The sequence below is a fragment of the Palaemon carinicauda genome, chromosome 41, assembly GCF_036898095.1.
Source record: "Palaemon carinicauda isolate YSFRI2023 chromosome 41, ASM3689809v2, whole genome shotgun sequence".
NCBI classification, from domain to species: Eukaryota; Metazoa; Arthropoda; class Malacostraca; order Decapoda; family Palaemonidae; genus Palaemon; species Palaemon carinicauda.
The window spans coordinates 44,750,802-44,769,193 of NC_090765.1; the positions used below are offsets into that span (position 1 = coordinate 44,750,802).

The window sequence follows — 18,392 nt, forward strand, 5'->3', positions numbered from 1 at the left end:
CCTTTAGGACTATGCCTCCCCCGGGGGAGCCTCCCGTGCCATCTGTTCCTGACAGGAGGAAACTGCAATTGGACACCTTGTCTCAGTTGTCGTAGCCGATAACTTAGGCCGACGTGGTTGAAAGAAAAAGGCGCTGGAGTCCTGCAGAGTCTGGAAGAAAGCGCCTTGGAGGAGTGAAAACGGAAGTCGATTTCCTCTGCACAGCAGCTGTCTAAGTCTCTGTCCTTGGGCACAAACAAACTCTTCTCAAGGATGGAAGGGTGTCTGAGGTTGTCGACATCCACAGATGAGACACCCGAAGGAAGCCCTCAGTCAGCGCGTCCAGATGGTACAACATCGAGCTTGTCCGCAAGTTAGATACTTAACGACGAAACGCCAAGGTGCCTGAGCCCGAGAGGAGGAAAGTACCCATGATCTTCCTGTAGCCTCCTTGAACCAAACCTCGGGCCGTAACCGAGGAGGGAAAGGACCTGGTAAGCCCCCAGAGGAAGGGGTAAGCAGTCACCCCTTGGCCATCGGAGAAATCTCGAACGGAAAGCCCCCCGCCAAAATCCTTCCAGGGAATGACGGGGAAGGGCTAACCCAGGTTCTTGAAAGAGGAGTGTTGCTCAGACCTCCCTGAAGTTCTTCCTATTCTTGCAAGTGCCATGCTCTGCGTTTACGGGGTGAGGCCGTGTTCTGGAAATACGCTCCAGAAGAACTCGTCAGGCTGGCCATGCTGCGAAAACCCCAATAGGAATCGTGGTCGCAATCGCCCTGGAGCTCGCGCGATGGTAAATCAAAGATTTGCGCGTGGGCGAACGTGGAAGCGCCCACGCACGGTCACGCAGGAACGCAAACGAAGGTGAGCGAAGGAGTGCAGAAGGAGGGCGAGCGTGGTAGGATGGGCGAGAGCTGGTGGTCGGCAAGCGATAACCCATAGACGAGCAATGGATACTGCAAGAATTAAGCCGACGTTCGTGTGAAGAAACACTGTCGGTTCGAGCGACGGAACACCGTCGGATCGCGCGACGGAACACCGTCCGTCCGTCCGCGCGACGGAACACCGTCCGTCCGTCCGCGCGACGGAACACCGTCCGTCCGTCCGCGCGACGGAACACCGTCCGTCCGTCCGCGCGACGGAACACCGTCCGTCCGTCCGCGCGACGGAACACCGTCCGTCCGTCCGCGCGACGGAACACCGTCCGTCCGTCCGCGCGACGGAACACCGTCCGTCCGTCCGCGCGACGGAACACCGTCCGTCCGTCCGCGCGACGGAACACCGTCCGTCCGTCCGCGCGACGGAACACCGTCCGTCCGTCCGCGCGACGGAACACCGTCCGTCCGTCCGCGCGACGGAACACCGTCCGTCCGTCCGCGCGACGGAACACCGTCCGTCCGTCCGCGCGACGGAACACCGTCCGTCCGTCCGCGCGACGGAACACCGTCCGTCCGTCCGCGCGACGGAACACCGTCCGTCCGTCCGCGCGACGGAACACCGTCCGTCCGTCCGCGCGACGGAACACCGTCCGTCCGTCCGCGCGACGGAACACCGTCCGTCCGTCCGCGCGACGGAACACCGTCCGTCCGTCCGCGCGACGGAACACCGTCCGTCCGTCCGCGCGACGGAACACCGTCCGCGCGACGGAACACCGTCCGTCCGTCCGCGCGACGGAACACCGTCCGTCCGTCCGCGCGACGGAACACCGTCCGTCCGTCCGCGCGACGGAACACCGTCCGTCCGTCCGCGCGACGGAACACCGTCCGTCCGTCCGCGCGACGGAACACCGTCCGTCCGTCCGCGCGACGGAACACCGTCCGTCCGTCCGCGCGACGGAACACCGTCCGTCCGTCCGCGCGATGGAATACTGTTGGTTCGCGCGCGGGCGAACATTGGAGAGCATGTGCGCGGACGAGCATGAGCGTAGACGTGCAGGCGAAATGATCGCGCGGGCGTGCAGGCGAGTTGGGCGCGAGGGTGGGCAGGTGAATGAGCGCGAGCCCAAGGCGGTGAACGCAAGCGTTAGCGCGATGGCGAGGAAACGCGCTGCCGCGTGGGTGAGGAAAACCGCTAGCGATGTGGATCAACAGGCGATCGGTGGTGAGCTGGTTAGCGCTGACGCGCAGGTGGGCGATGGCGCGTCGGCAAGCAACGGCGCATTGGCGAGCAGTGGTGTGTTAACAAAACGCTAGCGAGCAGATGAAGAATCGCGCGGGTGCGTAGGCGATTGCTAACACGAGAGAGACTAGAGATGGTTAGCGCGCATCGCGCTAACCGAAGGCGCGCAGGTGCATCAGGAAGGTGAGCGCTGAAGCCAGCTGTTAATCAGGCGATCCTAGACGGTCAGAAAACCATTGGCGCCCATTGGTGTGTGGCAAAGAAGGGCGAGCAGGCAGATCGATGGCGATCGTTGACGCGTAGGAGATCGCTGGCAAGCAGGTGAACGTTGACGCGTCTAAGGTCGCAGGCGAGCTGATGATCGCTGACGAGCAGAAGGCAACGCGTGGAAGCCTGCGCATAGAAGAAGAGTCCTTGACCCAGACCTGAACCGAAGTTCTAGATCGCGAGGGCGAACGTGGGCGTACAGGGCACGTAACAGGAACCAACAGGAACAGCAGGGATGATCATCATGAGAGCGCTGACGAACAGGAGAGCGCTGGCGAACAGGAGAGCGCTAACGATCAGGAAGCGCTGATGAGCAGGAGAGCGCCTGTGCGCTAACACTGAGCAGGAGCAGGAGAGAACACAGCAGAAGGGCGCGCAGGGGAACCCTGACACGCAAGGGAAGAACCCCCGTGGGAGGCAACCCACGTTGTCCATCGGGAGACAGATGTCCATCGGAAGACCGTTGCCTGTCCGCCGGGAGACTGATGTCCGTTGGAAGACCGTTGTCCGTCGGGAAGACCGTTGCCCGTCGGAAGACGAGATCAGACTGCTGTCCATCTGCACCAGGGCGGAAGATCAAGAAGAAGGAGTTGTAGGCTGCATACGGAGATTCAAAAAGGCGCCTCTTAGCACCCTTAAAGGGAGATGAGAGGCCCTTACGACGAGGCGGATGGTGAGCCTTACGGCGAAGGAGGCCAACAGCAACAGCAGCAGAAGAATCCTCCGAAGAGGAGTCTCTATGAGTGTACTCTCTCGCGAACGAAAGAGAAACACTTCGTAGAAGAGACTGGTCAGCCAGTGACCTAAAAGGAGCAATCCTCCAAAGAGGGGCTCCTGCAGTTGCCCAGCCCCTTGAGCGAAATTGCAGGTGTGACCGCTCAGCACCAAGAGCATAGTCGCACGAAAAAAAGGCAAGAGAAGAACCCCCCCCAAAAGGGGAAAAACTCAAGCCTGGACAGGAAAAACTTCCCTCGGAAGGAAAGTTACCCGCCCAAGGAGGCAAGCCTCCTGAGAGTTCTAAAATGAACTGGAGAGCTGTCAATCGTCATGGGAGTACTTCCAGAAGAAGGAGACACGTCCCTGACGAAAATCCAAAGGGGAGGCAGCAACAGCCGAATCCCCAGGCCTCAACAAGACAGCTCACACCGTTGCCATATTACAGAAACGAACTAGATCGGTAACTGTAAAAAAATAAAACAAAAATCATTAGTACACATTCATTCCCCCGGGAAGGCTCCGAAGAGGAATCCCGAGGGAAAGGAAACAAGAATTACACAACAGGCACGTGCCCTCACAACCACTTACACTCACGGAAGGAGAGCTGTAACCAAAACAGAATTATGATATTTTAATTATAAAATAAATTTTTGAATATACTTACCCGGTGAATATATAATAGCTGCAACTCTGTTGCTCGACAGACACATACATAAAAAAACTCGCGAGCGATCGCTATGCAGGTTGCGGGTGTGCCCACCAGCGCCAACTGTCGGCCAGATACCACTCTCGGATGTAAACAAAACCTTCAATTTCTTCTCATCCCACTGCGTCTCTATTGGGGAGGAAGGGAGGGTCATTTAATTTATATATTCACCGGGTAAGTATATTAAAAAATTTATTTTATAATTAAAATATCATTTTTAAATATTTAACTTAGCCGGTGAATATATAATAGCTGATTCACACCCAAGGAGGTGGGTAGAGACCAGAGTTAATTATGTTTACAGCGTATAAGCTAAGAGTTTTTTCATTTTGGCAGTTATCAATATAACAAAACCAAAATAAATAGTTACCTGGTGAGGAAGTTGACTTAGACGATTACTCTGCCTTGTAAGTCTGCCTTCCTCACGGAGCCCAGCGATCCTCTTAGGATGCTGACAGACTCCCAGGAGCTGAAGTATCAAGGGCTGCAACCCATACAACAGGACCTCATCAAACCCCTAATCTGGGCGCTCTCAAGAAATGACTTTGACCACCCGCCAAATCAATCAGGATGCGAAAGGCTTCTTAGCCTTCCGAACAACCCATAAAACAATATTAAAAACATTTCAAGAGACAGATTAAAAGGATATTGGAATTAGGGAAGTGTAGTGGTAGAACCCTCACCCACTACTGCACTCGCTGCAACGAATGGACCCAGTGTGTAGCAGTCCTCGTAAAGAGTCTGGACATCTTTTAAGTAAAATGACGCGAACACTGACTTGTTTCTCCAAGAAGTCGTGTCCATAATACTTTGCAGAGATTTATTTTCCTTGAAGGCCACGGAGGTTGCTATATCTCTAACTTCGTGCGTCTTAACCTTAAGCAAACATCGGTCTTTCTCATTCAAGTGAGAATGAGCTTCTCGTATTAAAAAAATCTGATAAAATATGACAAAGAATTCTTTGACATAGGCAAGGAAGGTTTCTTAACTGAGCACCATAATGCCTCAGATTTCCCTCGTAATGACTTAGTACGAGCTAAATCGAACTTAAGAGCTCTAACAGGACATAATACTCTTTCCAGTTCGTTGCCTACGATCTCTGATAAGCAAGGAATATCAAAAGATTTAGGCCAAGGACGAGAAGGCAGTTCATTTTTGGCCAGGAAACCAAGTTGAAGTGAACAAGTGGCTTTTTTCTGTAGAAAAGCCGATGTTCTTACTGAAGGCATGAAGTTCACTGACCCTTTTAGCCGAAGCCAAGCACACTAGGAAAAGTGTCTTGAGGGTGAGATCCTTCAGGGAGGCTGAATGTAATGGTTCAAACCTGTCTGACATGAGGAACCTTAGGACCACGTCTAAGTTCCATCCAGGAGTTGCCAAACGACGTTCAGTAGAGGTCTCGAAAGACTTAAGGAGATCTTGGAGATATTTATTGTTGGAAAGATCTAAGCCTCTATGTCGAAAGACCGAAGCCAACATGCTCCTGTAGCCCTTAATCGTGGGAGCTGAAAGGGAGCGAACCTTTCTCAGATGTAAAAGAAAATCTGCGATTTGGGCTACAGAGGTACTGGACGAGGACACAGATGCTGACTTGCACCAGTCTCGAAAGACTTCCCACTTCGACTGGTATACTCTAATGGTAGAAGCTCTCCTAGCTCTTGCAATCGCACTGACTGCCTCCTTCGAAAAACCTCTAGCTCTTGAGTCTTTCGATAGTGTGAAGGAAGTCAGACGAAGAGCGGGGAGGCTTTGATGGACATTCTTTACGTGGGGCTGACGTAACAGATCTACCCTTAGAGGAAGACTTCTTGGAAAGTCTACCAGCCATTGAAGTACCTCGGTGAACCACTCTCTCGCGGGCCAGAGGGTAGCAACCAACGTCAACCTTGTCCCTCCGTGAGAGGCGAACTTCTGCAGCACCTTGTTGACTATCTTGAATGGTGGGAATGCATATAAGTCCATAAAAGACCAATCCAGTAGAAACACGTCTATGTAGATTGCTTCTGTATCTAGGACTGGAGAGCAAAAGATTGGTAACCTTTTGGTCAACGAGGAGGCAAAGAGGTCTATGGTTGGTTGACCCCAAGAAGCCCAAAGACTCTTGCCCACGTCCTTGTGGAGGGTCCATTCCGTGGGTATCACCTGACCCCTCCGACTGAGACAGTCTGCCAAGACGTTCAAGTCCCCCTGGATGAATCTCGTCTACAGGGAGATGCCTCGAATTCTAGACCATAAGAGAAGGTCCCTTGCGATCTCGAGCAGCGTGAAGGAGTGTGTGCCTCCTTGCTTGGAGATGTACGCCAAAGTTGTGGTGTTGTCTGAGTTGACCTCTACCACTTAGTTTCGAAGACGCTTCCTAATATCATCAAGGCCAAGTGGACTGCTAATAGCTCCTTGCCGTTGATGTGCATGCTCTTCTGACTTGAGGTCCACAGACCAGCGCATTCCCGACCGTCCAGGGTCGCACCCAACCCAAACCCGACGCGTCTGAGGACAACACGTGGTTTGGGTTCTTGACTGCTAGGGATAGTCCCTCTCTCAGACTGATATTGCTGTCCCACCATTTCAGGCATGTCTTTATTGGTTCGGAGACTGGGAATGATACCGTCTCTAATGTCTTGTCCTAGTTCCAGTGAGAGGCTAGATGGAACTGGAGAGGCAGAAGGGGTAGTCTCCCTAGCAAGACAAACTGCTCCAGGGATGAGAGAGTCCCTACGAGACTGTTCCAACTCCTGACTGAATAAACGTTTTCTTTTCAGCATTAGTTGGACTTCGAGCAGGGCTTGACTGCGAATCTCCATCCCCAAAAATAGAATAATCTGGGATGGGATCAGTTGGGACTTTTAGGTTGACCACAAGTCCCAACTCCCTGGCCAGACTCAACGTCCAATGTAGATCCTGCAGACAGTGAAGGCTGGACTATGCTCTGAGAAGCCAGTCGTCCAAGTACAGGGAGGCTCGGATCCCCGATAGCTCGAAACTGGTACCCCACATTCCTGTAAACAAACCTCAGAAACGGTTGGGAATCCGGGTGTATAGGAATGTGGAAGTATGCCTCCTGAAGGTCGAGAGAGACCATCCAGTCGCCTTCCATAAATGCTATCAAGACAGCCTGGAAGACTTCATCGTGAAGTTTGTCTTGACAATGAACACATTGAGCGCACTTGCATCTTACGTACTCCTGCAGTGAATATGGCTGCCAAATCATGGAGCCATCCCTGAGGGACTTGTTCCTGCAGAGAAAGTGGCTGTCAGATCATTGGAGCCATCCCTGAAAGCCTTGTTTATGCATGACATAATTGTACAGCAAAACTTCAAAGGCTCGAAAACAGCTGTGAAGTTGACCTGTAAAATCTTGGAGCGTCTCATGGCCAGGCGTCAGGGAGAGTCTATGAGGTTTGAGAAGTCTATCTGGGCAGAGGCAGGAACTCCCAAGCCGAGAACTTCTCTCGTGTCATATCAGACTCTCGCTCTATAAGCCAGTTTAAAAGAAGGGAGAGCAAAGGCTGTATCCCCCAAACTCCTCCTGGTGATAAACCAGTCGCCTAGCAAACGTAAAGCTCTCTAGGAGAGCGAGAGAGCACTAGCTTATAAAACAACGGCTTCGAAGTAGCTAGGCCTAGTGTAAGCTCTGACGTTTAGGCGAACGAGGAGCAGCAGTTACAAAAAGATCCGGACAAAGATCCTTAAAAATCAGCATGATTTATTTAAAGTTCATAGAGGGCTAAGCAGCTTTAGGCTCCTCTCCGTCTGACAGAGTCCTCAAGGGAATATCAGTAGGAGGGGGAACAGCAACTTCCTCATCTGAAGGAACCTTGTCCGATAATAGCTGAGTCTCAAGCAAGGGAGAGACCTACCGTGGTGGCAATGCTTTACAAGCAGAGTCCACACGCACTGGTGCATTAGTAGCAGACCAGGACGCAACGTCATGTAACTGCTTGACAGTCTGTGAACTGTCAACAACAACAGGTGCGAGAGACCAGGACGCAACGTCATGTAACTGCTTAACAGTCTGTGAACTGTCAACAACAACAGGTGCGTGAGGACGCACAGCGTCCACTCAAGACTGCTTTGACCGCCTAGACTGAGCAGTCAAAACAACTCTAGAATGCGGAGGTTGACGCTCAGCGTCAAAACAAGTCAACTCCGATTGTTAGCGAACGTCCTGAACGTCAACAGGAGCATCAGCAAGTGGCCTAACGTCCAAATGTGGCTGAAAATCCACACGAGACCGCATCGAGTGTGGTTCTAAACAACCTGACTGACGTGACTTAGCTACGCCAACGTCAACAGGACGCACAAAGGAACGTTAGGGTGGCTGAAAGCCAGGATCTCGATGAGATAAACGGCTAGGCTCAACGGACTTATCGGCAGAATAGTCTTCCATAAGGGAGGCAAGCTTATACTGCATGTCTTGCCGTACAACCCATTTAGGATCAACGGAAATGGTTGCGGTAAGAGACGAGGGTAACGTCTGTGACCGCAACACTTTGCCAACAAAAAAAGACTCTCGGAGTCTGTGTTACGCTTTTGTTAGGCGGCGAGCAGTCTTCCGATGACTGCATAGGGTCAGAGCTGTCCTAATGGCTACAACCAAGACGCTGGACCTGTCCTGAAAGGACTGACTTTCGCTTAAGGGCCTCGAAACCTTGTTTCAGGTTTCTTATGCGAAAAGCCTTCGGATGACGAGGAGAAAATCGTCTCTCTCGCCTTATGGTAGGGGTGATCTTGGTAAGATACACCCGATACCATAGAGGGAACGTCTGTTCGCTGATCAAGGCCTCTCGAACCCATAAGTCGTACGACATTACTTCTCCCATGGGCTTGGGAGCTTGCAAGAGGTCCCGGACTAGGCGAACGACAGGCACGAACAGACGAACCCTCGGTCGCAACACTGATAACACTTTGCGCAATATCACTTTATCACTACGATTTTCTGTTTTGCACTTATTTCACTGAAATCGAAACTTTTACTGATTTCTACCTGAAGCACGCAATTCTACCCTCATCAAAAGGTAGTAATTGCGAAATCAGTCGTATAATGCAAGCACATTAATACAGTGATACCTCGGTAGTCGAACGACTCTATACTCGAACAATTCGGAGTTCGACCAAAATTTTCGAGAAATTTTTGCTGCGGTGCTCGACCAAAAATTCGGTACTCGACCAGCCGAACACGTGACGACCGCATGGGCTTTGTGATGATCGCGCCATCTCGGCCACTCTCGCTTGTTCGGGAAGCATCAGTTCTCTCGAGAGCGTCACTCAGACAACGCGCGATCAGCATTCGTTGTGATTTAGTGATTTTCAGTGCTTTTAATTGCTTTTTTAGCTTTCATAATGAGTCCCAAGAAAGTAATGAGTGTTAAGGGGAAGGAGAAGAGGAAAACAGTGCGAACAACGATCGAGTTGAAGAAGGAAATTATAGCGAAATATGAGAATGGTGTACGAGTGTCCGATTTAGCGGTAGAATACGGAATGGCGAAGTCGACCATTTCTACGTTTTTAAAGCATAAAGAAATGATTAAGAAGGCGAATGTTGCAACGGGAGTTACGGCGGTAACTAAGCAAAGGCCACAAGTGATTGAGGAGATGGAAAAGTTGCTTTTAATATTTATTAAAGAAAAACAGTTGGCCGGGGAAAGTGTTAGTGAAGCGTTCATTTGTGAAAAAGCGTTGCATATCTATGAAGAATTAGTGAAGAAAAGTCCGAGTACCAGTGAAAGTGATTCATTTACATTTAAAGCGAGCAGGGGTTGGTTTGAAAAGTTTCGTAATAGAACAGGTATTCATCGTGTTACTAGGCATGGGGAGGCAGCTAGTTCGGATCAAATTGCAGCCGATAAATACGTGGGGGAATTCGATCGGTACATAAATGAACAAAATTTGATCGCACAACAAGTCTTTAATTGTGATGAGACTGGGTTATTTTGGAAGAAAATGCCAGCCAATACGTACATTACCAAGGACGAGACGAAGATGCCAGGTCACAAGCCAATGAAAGATAGGCTAACATTGTTGCTGTGTGCAAATGCAAGTGGCGATTGCAAGATCAAACCCTTGTTAGTGTACCACTCGGACAACCCCCGGGTGTTCAAACGAAATAATATTTGTAAAAGTGCACTACCAGTTATGTGGCGCTCGAACACTAAATCTTGGGTCACAAGACAATTCTTTACTGAGTGGATAAACGAAGTGTTTGCCCCCCAGGTTAAGGCTTACCTCATTGAAAAGAGCTTGCCAATGAAATGTCTTCTGGTTATGGACAATGCTCCTGCACATCCTCCAGGTCTCGAGGATGACTTGAAAGAAGAATACAGCTTTATCAAAATCAAATTCTTGCCCCCCAATACTACTCCCATACTCCAGCCCATGGACCAACAGGTCATTTCAAACTTCAAAAAACTCTATACCAAGGCCCTTTTCAGAAAGTGTTTTGAAGTGACCAGTGACACGAAGTTGACCCTAAAGGAATTCTGGAAGGAACACTTCAGCATCCTCAACTCTGTTAACATGATTGACCAAGCTTGGCGAGGTGTGACCTATAGGACATTGAACTCTGCCTGGCGTAAGCTGTGGCCATCATGTGTCACAGAGAGGGAGTTTGAAGGTTTCCAACCAGAGGCGGGTCCAAGCACTGCTACCCCTGTAATTTCTGATGACACTGATGTCGTTGAGGAAATTGTTGTCATGGGCAGGAGTTTGGGGCTTGAGGTCGACAAGGATGATATTGATGAGCTTGTAGAAAGCCATTCTACCGAGTTGACTGTGGAGGAATTGTTGCACCTGCAACAACAACAGCAGCAGGATCTGATTGTGGAGCAGGAATCTTCAGAAGAGGATGAGGTAAGGGAGGATGTTCCAAGTTCTCTCATCAATGAAATTTGTTCCAAGTGGGCAGATGTGCAGGCTTTTGCTGAAAAATACCACCCAGAAATTGCAGTAGCAAACCGGGCAGTGCATATGTTTAATGATAGTGTCATGTATCATTTTCGAAGAATACTGCAGAGGAGGAAGAAACAATTAACAATAGACCAGTTTTTCACAAAAGAAAAGAAAGCTGCTACATCAAAGCCTGTTTCTCCTCCAAAGAAGAGACAAAGAAGAGAAGAAACCCCTGAAATAGATCTGCCCACCCTTTCATTGGAGAGAGAAACAACTCCTGAAGGAGAACTACCCCGCCACATCATGGAAGGGGACTCTCCTTCCAAGCAGTAACCTCCCCCTTCCATCCTCTCCACATCCATCCCTGTATGCCATCGAACCGCTGCTCAAAGGTATGTTCACTACAGTACAGAAAATGGTTTAAAATTGTTTTATTTTAGTACAGTAAATGGTTTAAAATTGTTTTATAGGATTTTCTGACCAATTTCATACACATTTAGATAATTATTGTTGTTTAGGTACACGTTTTATTAATATTTTGGGCCTGTTCGAGTGCTTGGGAACGGAATAGAATATATACCATTATTTCTTATGGGGAAAAAAAATTCGGTACTCGAACAAATCGGAGGTCGAACACGGATCTCGAACGGATTATGGTCGAGTACCGAGGTATCACTGTACCAGCAAAAAAACAGAAAACATATTTTAAGATAAAAAATTCAGTGGCTGGGGAAGAGACTAAACACTAGTTCATTCAAAACTACGTTTTCAATCTCTCACCGTACATTGCCTGGGGACGAGAATAAAAAACTAAAAACGTTTTATCCTTTCTCCCCGTACAGACTAGGGATGAGAGTAACTCGAGAACAACGTTACCCGCTTGAACGGAACGTTTTCTCTCCTCTCTCTCCCTCCGTCTCTATCTTTCTCTCTCTCTCTCTTGATTTCGGACCTAAGAGAAGAGCCCACTTACGTTTCGTCAAAAAAACATGTTATTTGACCAAAGGAAAAAACTGAAAAGTTTTTCAATTAAAAAGTTCCTTTAAAATGTTATTTTGATAATAAAATAAATTTTTGAATATACTTACCCGGTGATTATAATAGCTGCAGCTCTGCTGCTCGACAGAAAACTCTACGGAAAAAATCCGCCAGCGATCGCTATACAGGTAGGGGGTGTACTTCAACAGCGCCATCTGTCGTCCAGATACCCAGTACTCATTGTAAACAAAGAACTCAATTTTCTCCTCGGTCCACTGCGTCTCTATTGGGGAGGAAGGGAGGGTCCTTTAATTTATAATCACCGGGTAAGTATATTCAAAAATTTATTTTATTATCAAAATAACATTTTTCAATATTTAACTTAGCCGGTGATTATAATAGCTGATTCACACCCAGGGGGGTGGGTAGAGACCAGCAATAAATGTTTACATCATTATGAGCTAAGGATTTTTTTTTTTTTTATTTCATTTTAGAAGTTATCAAAATAACAAAAACAAAATAAAAAGGTACCTGGTAAGGAAGTCGACTTGAACAATTACTCTGCCTTTTTAAGTACGTCTTCCTTACGGAGCCTCGCGATCCTCTTAGGATGCTGAGCGACCCCTAGGATCTGAAGTATGAAGGGTTGCAACCCATACCACAGGACCTCATCAAAACCTCTAATCTAGGCGCTTCTCAAGAAAAGAATTTGACCACCTGCCAAATCAACCAGGATGCGAAAGGCTTCTTAGCCTTCCGGACAACCCAAAAACAACAATAAAAAACATTTCAAGAGAAAGATTAAAAAGGTTATGGAATTAGGGGATTGTAGTGGTTGAGCCCTCACCCACTACTGCACTCGCTGCTACGAATGGTCCCAGAGTGTAGCAGTCCTCGTAAAGAGACTGGACATCCTTAAGATAAAAAGACGCGAACACTGACTTGCTTCTCCAATAGGTTGCGTCCATTATACTTCGCAGAGATCTATTTTGTTTAAAGGCCACTGAAGTTGCGACAGCTCTAACTTCATGTGTCCTTACCTTCAGCAAAGCTTGGTCTTCCTCACTCAGATGTGAATGAGCTTCTCGTATTAACAGTCTGATAAAATAGGATAAAGCATTCTTTGACATAGGCAAAGATGGTTTCTTAACTGAACACAATAAAGCTTCTGACTGTCCTCGTAAAGGTTTAGTCCGTCTTAAATAGAACTTAAGAGCTCTCACAGGGCATAAGACTCTTTCTAGTTCATTTCCAACCATATTCGATAGGCTTGGAATATCGAACGATTTCGGCCAAGGACGAGAAGGTAGCTCGTTTTTGGCTAGAAAACCAAGTTGTAGAGAACATGTAGCCGTTTCAGATGAAAATCCGATGTTCCTGCTGAAGGCGTGAATCTCACTGACTCTTTTAGCTGTGGCTAAGCAAACCAGGAAAAGAGTCTTTAAGGTGAGATCTTTAAAGGAGGCTGATTGTAGCGGCTCGAACCTTTCTGACATGAGGAATCTTAGTACCACGTCTAAATTCCAACCAGGTGTAGCCAAACGACGCTCCTTCGTGGTCTCAAAAGACTTAAGGAGATCCTGTAGATCTTTATTGTTGGAAAGATCTAAGCCTCTGTGACGGAAGACTGATGCCAACACGCTTCTGTAACCCTTGATAGTGGGAGCTGAAAGAGATCGTTCTTTCCTCAGGTATGAAAGGAAGTCAGCTATTTGAGTTACAGAGGTACTGGTCGAGGATACAGATACTGACTTGCACCAGTTTCGGAAGACTTCCCACTTCGATTGGTAGACTCTAAGGGTGGATGTCCTCCTTGCTCTAGCAATCGCCCTGGCTGCCTCCTTCGAAAAGCCTCTAGCTCTCGAGAGTCTTTCGATAGTCTGAAGGCAGTCAGACGAAGAGCGTGGAGGCCTTGGTGTACCTTCTTTACGTGTGGCTGACGTAGAAGGTCCACCCTTAGAGGAAGAGTTCTGGGAACGTCCACTAGCCATCGAAGTACCTCGGTGAACCATTCTCTCGCGGGCCAGAGGGGAGCAACTAACGTCAACCTTGTCCCTTCGTGAGAGGCGAACTTCTGCAGTACCTTGTTGACAATCTTGAACGGGGGGAATGCATATAGGTCTAGATGTGACCAATCTAGGAGAAAGGCATCTATATGAACTGCTGCTGGGTCCGGGATTGGTGAGCAATATATTGGGAGCCTCTTGGTCATCGAGGTTGCGAAGAGATCTATGGTTGGCTGGCCCCATGTGGCCCAAAGTCTCTTGCACACATCCTTGTGTAGGGTCCATTCTGTTGGAATGATTTGTCCCTTCCGACTGAGGCAATCTGCCATGACATTCAAGTTGCCTTGGATGAACCTCGTTACTAGCGAAATGTTTTGACGTTTTGACCAGGTGAGGAGGTCCCTTGCGATCTCGTACAACGTCATAGAGTGGGTCCCTCCTTGCTTGGAGATGTACGCCAAAGCCGTGGTGTTGTCCGAGTTCACCTACACCACTTTGCCTTGAAGGAGAGACTTGAAGCTTTTCAAGGCCAGATGAACTGCCAGTAGCTCCTTGCAGTTGATATGCATTGTCCTTTGACTCGAGTTCTAAGTTCCCGAGCATTCCCGACCGTCTAATGTCGCGCCCCAGCCTGTGTCCGATGCGTCCGAGAAGAGAACGTGGTTGGGAGTCTGAACAGCCAGGGGCAGACCCTCTCTGATTCTGATACTGTCCTTCCACCAAGTCAGGCCAGACTTCATCTTCTCGGAAATGGGGATCGAGACCGCTTCTAGCGTCTTGTCCTTTTTCCAGTAAACAGCAAGGTGATATTGAAGAGGGCGGAGATGTAGTCTTCCTAACGATACGAACTGTTCCAGGGATGATAGTGTCCCTATCAAACTCATCCACTGCCTGACAGAACATCGTTCCTTCTTCAGCATGTTCTGGATGCATAACTGGGCTTGGCTTGTTCTGGGGGCCGACGGAAAAGCCCGAAAAGCTAGACTGTGAATCTCCATCCCTAAATACACAATAGTTTGGGATGGGACCACTTGAGACTTTTCCAAATTGACAAGGAGACCCAATTCCTTGGTCAGATCTAGAGTCCACTTTAGATCCTTCAGACAGCGACGACTGGAAGAAGCTCTTAGAAGCCAGTCGTCCAAATAGAGGGAGGCTCGGATGTCCGCTAAATGAAGGAATTTGGCTACATTCCTCATCAGCCTCGTAAACACAAGAGGAGCTGTGCTTAGGCCAAAGCACAGGGCTTGAAACTGGTAGACAACCTTTTCGTAAACAAATCTCAGAAAAGGTTGGGAGTCTAGGTGGATGGGGACGTGGAAGTATGCGTACCTTAGGTCTAAAGAGACCATCCAGTCTTCCCTTCTGACCGCTGCTAGAACGGACTTTGTGGTCTCCATGGAGAACGTCTGCTTTGTGACAAAGACATTCAGCGCACTGACGTCTAGCACCGGCCTCCACCCTCCTGTCTTCTTTGCCACTAAGAAGAGACGGTTGTAGAAGCCCGGGGTTTGATGGTCCAGGACTTTGACTACCGCTCCCTTTTCTAGTAAGAGAGACACTTCCTGTTTCAATGCTCATCTCTTGTCTTCCTCTCTGTACCTGGGAGAGAGATCGATGGGAGACGTTGCTAGAGGGGGTTTTCGTACAAACGGGATCTTGTACCCCTCTCTGAGCAACTTCACAGATTGTGCATCTGCGCCTCTCTTCTCCCAGGTCTGCCAGAAGTTCTTGAGTCTGGCTCCCACTGCTGTCTGAAGAAGCTGGCAGTCAGACTCTGCCTTTAAAGGACTTGGTTCCTTTCTTCTTTCCACGTCTCCCTTCGGCACGAGCACCTCCTCTGCTGGAGGCTCTGCCACGAAAGGGCAGAATAAATCGGGACGCTGGAGTGTCCATCCTTGTTCTAGCTGACAAGGTAGGCAAAGGGGTGGCTTTGCGAGCAGAGGACGCAACCAGATCATGAGTATCCTTCTGTATCAACGAAGCAGCAATCTCCTTAATCAGGTCCTCTGGAAAGAGGCACTTAGAAAGAGGAGCAAACAGAAGTTCGGATCTTTGGCACGGTGTAACTCCAGCTGACAGGAAAGAGCAAAGGTTCTCACGCTTCTTGAGGACTCCGGACACGAACGATGCTGCAAGCTCATTAGACCCGTCACGTACGGCCTTGTCCATGCAGGACATGATGAGCAAGGAAGTCTCCTTCTCTGTCGGAGAGATCTTCCTGCTAAGAGCTCCCAGACACCAGTCTAAAAAGTTGAAGACCTCGAAGGCTCTAAATATCCCTTTCAAAAGGTGGTCTAGGTCCGAAGATGACCAACATATTTTTGAGCGTCTCATGGCTAGCCGGCGGGGAGAGTCTACCAGACTTGAGAAGTCGCCCTGGGCAGAGGCAGGAACTCCCAAGCCGAGAACTTCTCCCGTGGCATACCAGACGCTCGATCTAAAAGAGAGTCTAGCAGGGGGAAACGTAAAGGCTGTCTTCCCTAGACTCTTTTTGGATTGCATCCATTCTCCTATCACTCGTAAAGCTCTCTTGGACGAGCGTGCGAGGACGAGTCTAGTAAAGGCAGGCGAGGATGACAGCATACCTAAAACAAACTCTGACGGAGGAGAGCGCGGAGCCACAGACACAAACTGGTCCGGAAACATCTCTTTGAACAGAGCTAAAACCTTCCTAAAGTCCAAAGAGGGTTGCGTGGACTTAGGCTCGTCAAGATCCGAATGTGGTTCATCAACGTGTGCAGCACCATCATCATCCGAAAGTCCATCATCCGAGTATTGAGGAGGAAGCGGCAATGGAGTAGGTAACGGCTGGTTAGCTGAGTCCGGTCGCACGGGTGCATGCGTGACTGAGCCGGACGCAACGTCATGGAACTGTTGCCCAGTCTGTGAGCTGGCAACAACCATAGCAGCGCGGGGACGCACAGCGTCTACTCCAGACTGTCTAGCCTGATGTGGGTGAGCAGTGGCAACCACACTGGGTTGCGGAGGTTGACGCACCGCGTCAAAACAAAACAACTCTGACGGTTGTTGTACCTCGCGAACGTCAACGGAAGGCTCCGTGCGTCGCTGAACGTCAACATGCGGCTGGCAGGGCACACTGGAATGCATGGGTGGCGGAACTCTCTCAACTGGAGTGTGCAAGAAGGTCGCCTCAGCGTCCACAGGACGCACAACCGAGTGTGTGGCTGGTTGTAGGCAAGAGGCTGTGCTAGCTGGTGCAGCAGCAACCTTCTCCGCACGCAAGTCCTGCATCAGAGACGTTAACTGAGACTGCATGCTCTGCAGCAAAGACCACTTAGGGTCTGCAGGAGCAGGTGCGGCGACAGACGGTGTAACTGTCTGAGGCGGTACCGCTTTGCCTCTCTTAGGAGGTGAGCAGTCATCGGAAGACTGCAGCGAGTCCGAACTGACCCAGTGGCTACAGCTGGGCCGTTGGACTTGCGCGGAAGGGACCGACTTGCGTTTTAATGGTCGTGAGACCTTGGTCCATTGTTTCTTGCGAGAAACACCTTCCGAAGACGAGGAATAAATGGGCTCTCTCGTCTTTGTGCGGCAGGGGCGATCTTGGGAAGATGCGCCCGGTACCACGGAGGGAACGTCTGTTCGCTGATTAAAGCCTCTCGAACCCATTGGTCGTACGACATTGCTTCTCCCCTGGACTTGGGAGCTTGCAAGAGGTCCCGGACTAGGAGAACGACAGGCACGAACAGACGAACCCTCAAGCGCAACACTATCCACAACACTATCACTCACTTTAACACTTCCCACTTCAGCTCCTTGACGTCCGCCATGAGCTGGTTACGGTCACTAGCCAGGGACTCAACTCTCTCACCCAGAGCTTGGATGGCACGCATCATATCAGCCATCGAAGGTTCCTGAGTGCCAGAAGGGGGATTAGGAGCAACCACTACAGGGGAAGGAATAGGTTGTGGGGCATGAGGAGAGGAAATTTCAACAGAACGAGAGGAACTTCTCCTTACTCTATCTCTCTCTAGCCTACGTGTATACTTTAGGAATTCGATAAAATCGAATTCCGAAAGCCCAACGCATTCCTCACATCGATCTTCCAATTGACAGGTTTTATCCCGACAATTGGAACAAACAGTGTGAGGGTCGATAGAGGCCTTCGGAAGACGCCTTGAACAGTCCCTAGCATTACACTTCCTAAATTTTGGGACTTGAGAAGGGTCAGCCATTTTGAATTGGTCAAAGGGGAATTCAAAAACTATCCAAAGTCATCAACAAATAATCCGATATCAAAAAAAGAATGCAAGGATTTATTGAAGAGAAAGCCTGCACAGCAAAAGCTCAAAACTAGAATAGTGTACTTCACCAAATAGTTGTGAAAACAAATCCAGTTAGCAACAGCGAATTAGTAGGTCTTGCCGGTAGCACGACAGAGAGAAAATTGAGTTCTTTGTTTACAATGAGTACTGGGTATCTGGACGACAGATGGCGCTGTTGAAGTACACCCCCTACCTGCATAGCGATCGCTGGCGGATTTTTTCCGTAGAGTTTTCTGTCGAGCAGCAGAGCTGCAGCTATTATAATCACCGGCTAAGTTAAATATTGAAAAATAGAATTTAAAACATTTAAGCTTTAAAAGAAGAATGAACAAAACGTCAGAATCGATTTACTCTTTCTGCAAAGTGAAACCGTGATACTCTCTCTCTCTATCGTAACGATAGAGCGCAAACTGCGTAGCATAAATAAACTAAACGTTAGTTCATCT

The 18,392-nt window shown here is 49.2% G+C and overlaps 1 protein-coding gene across 1 annotated transcript in view; it reads right to left on the reverse strand.

Annotated features, from left to right (window-relative positions):
- Nle (notchless) overlaps positions 1-18,392 on the reverse strand; it is an 83,194-nt gene that overhangs the window by 52,213 nt on the left and 12,589 nt on the right. The window lies entirely within an intron of this gene.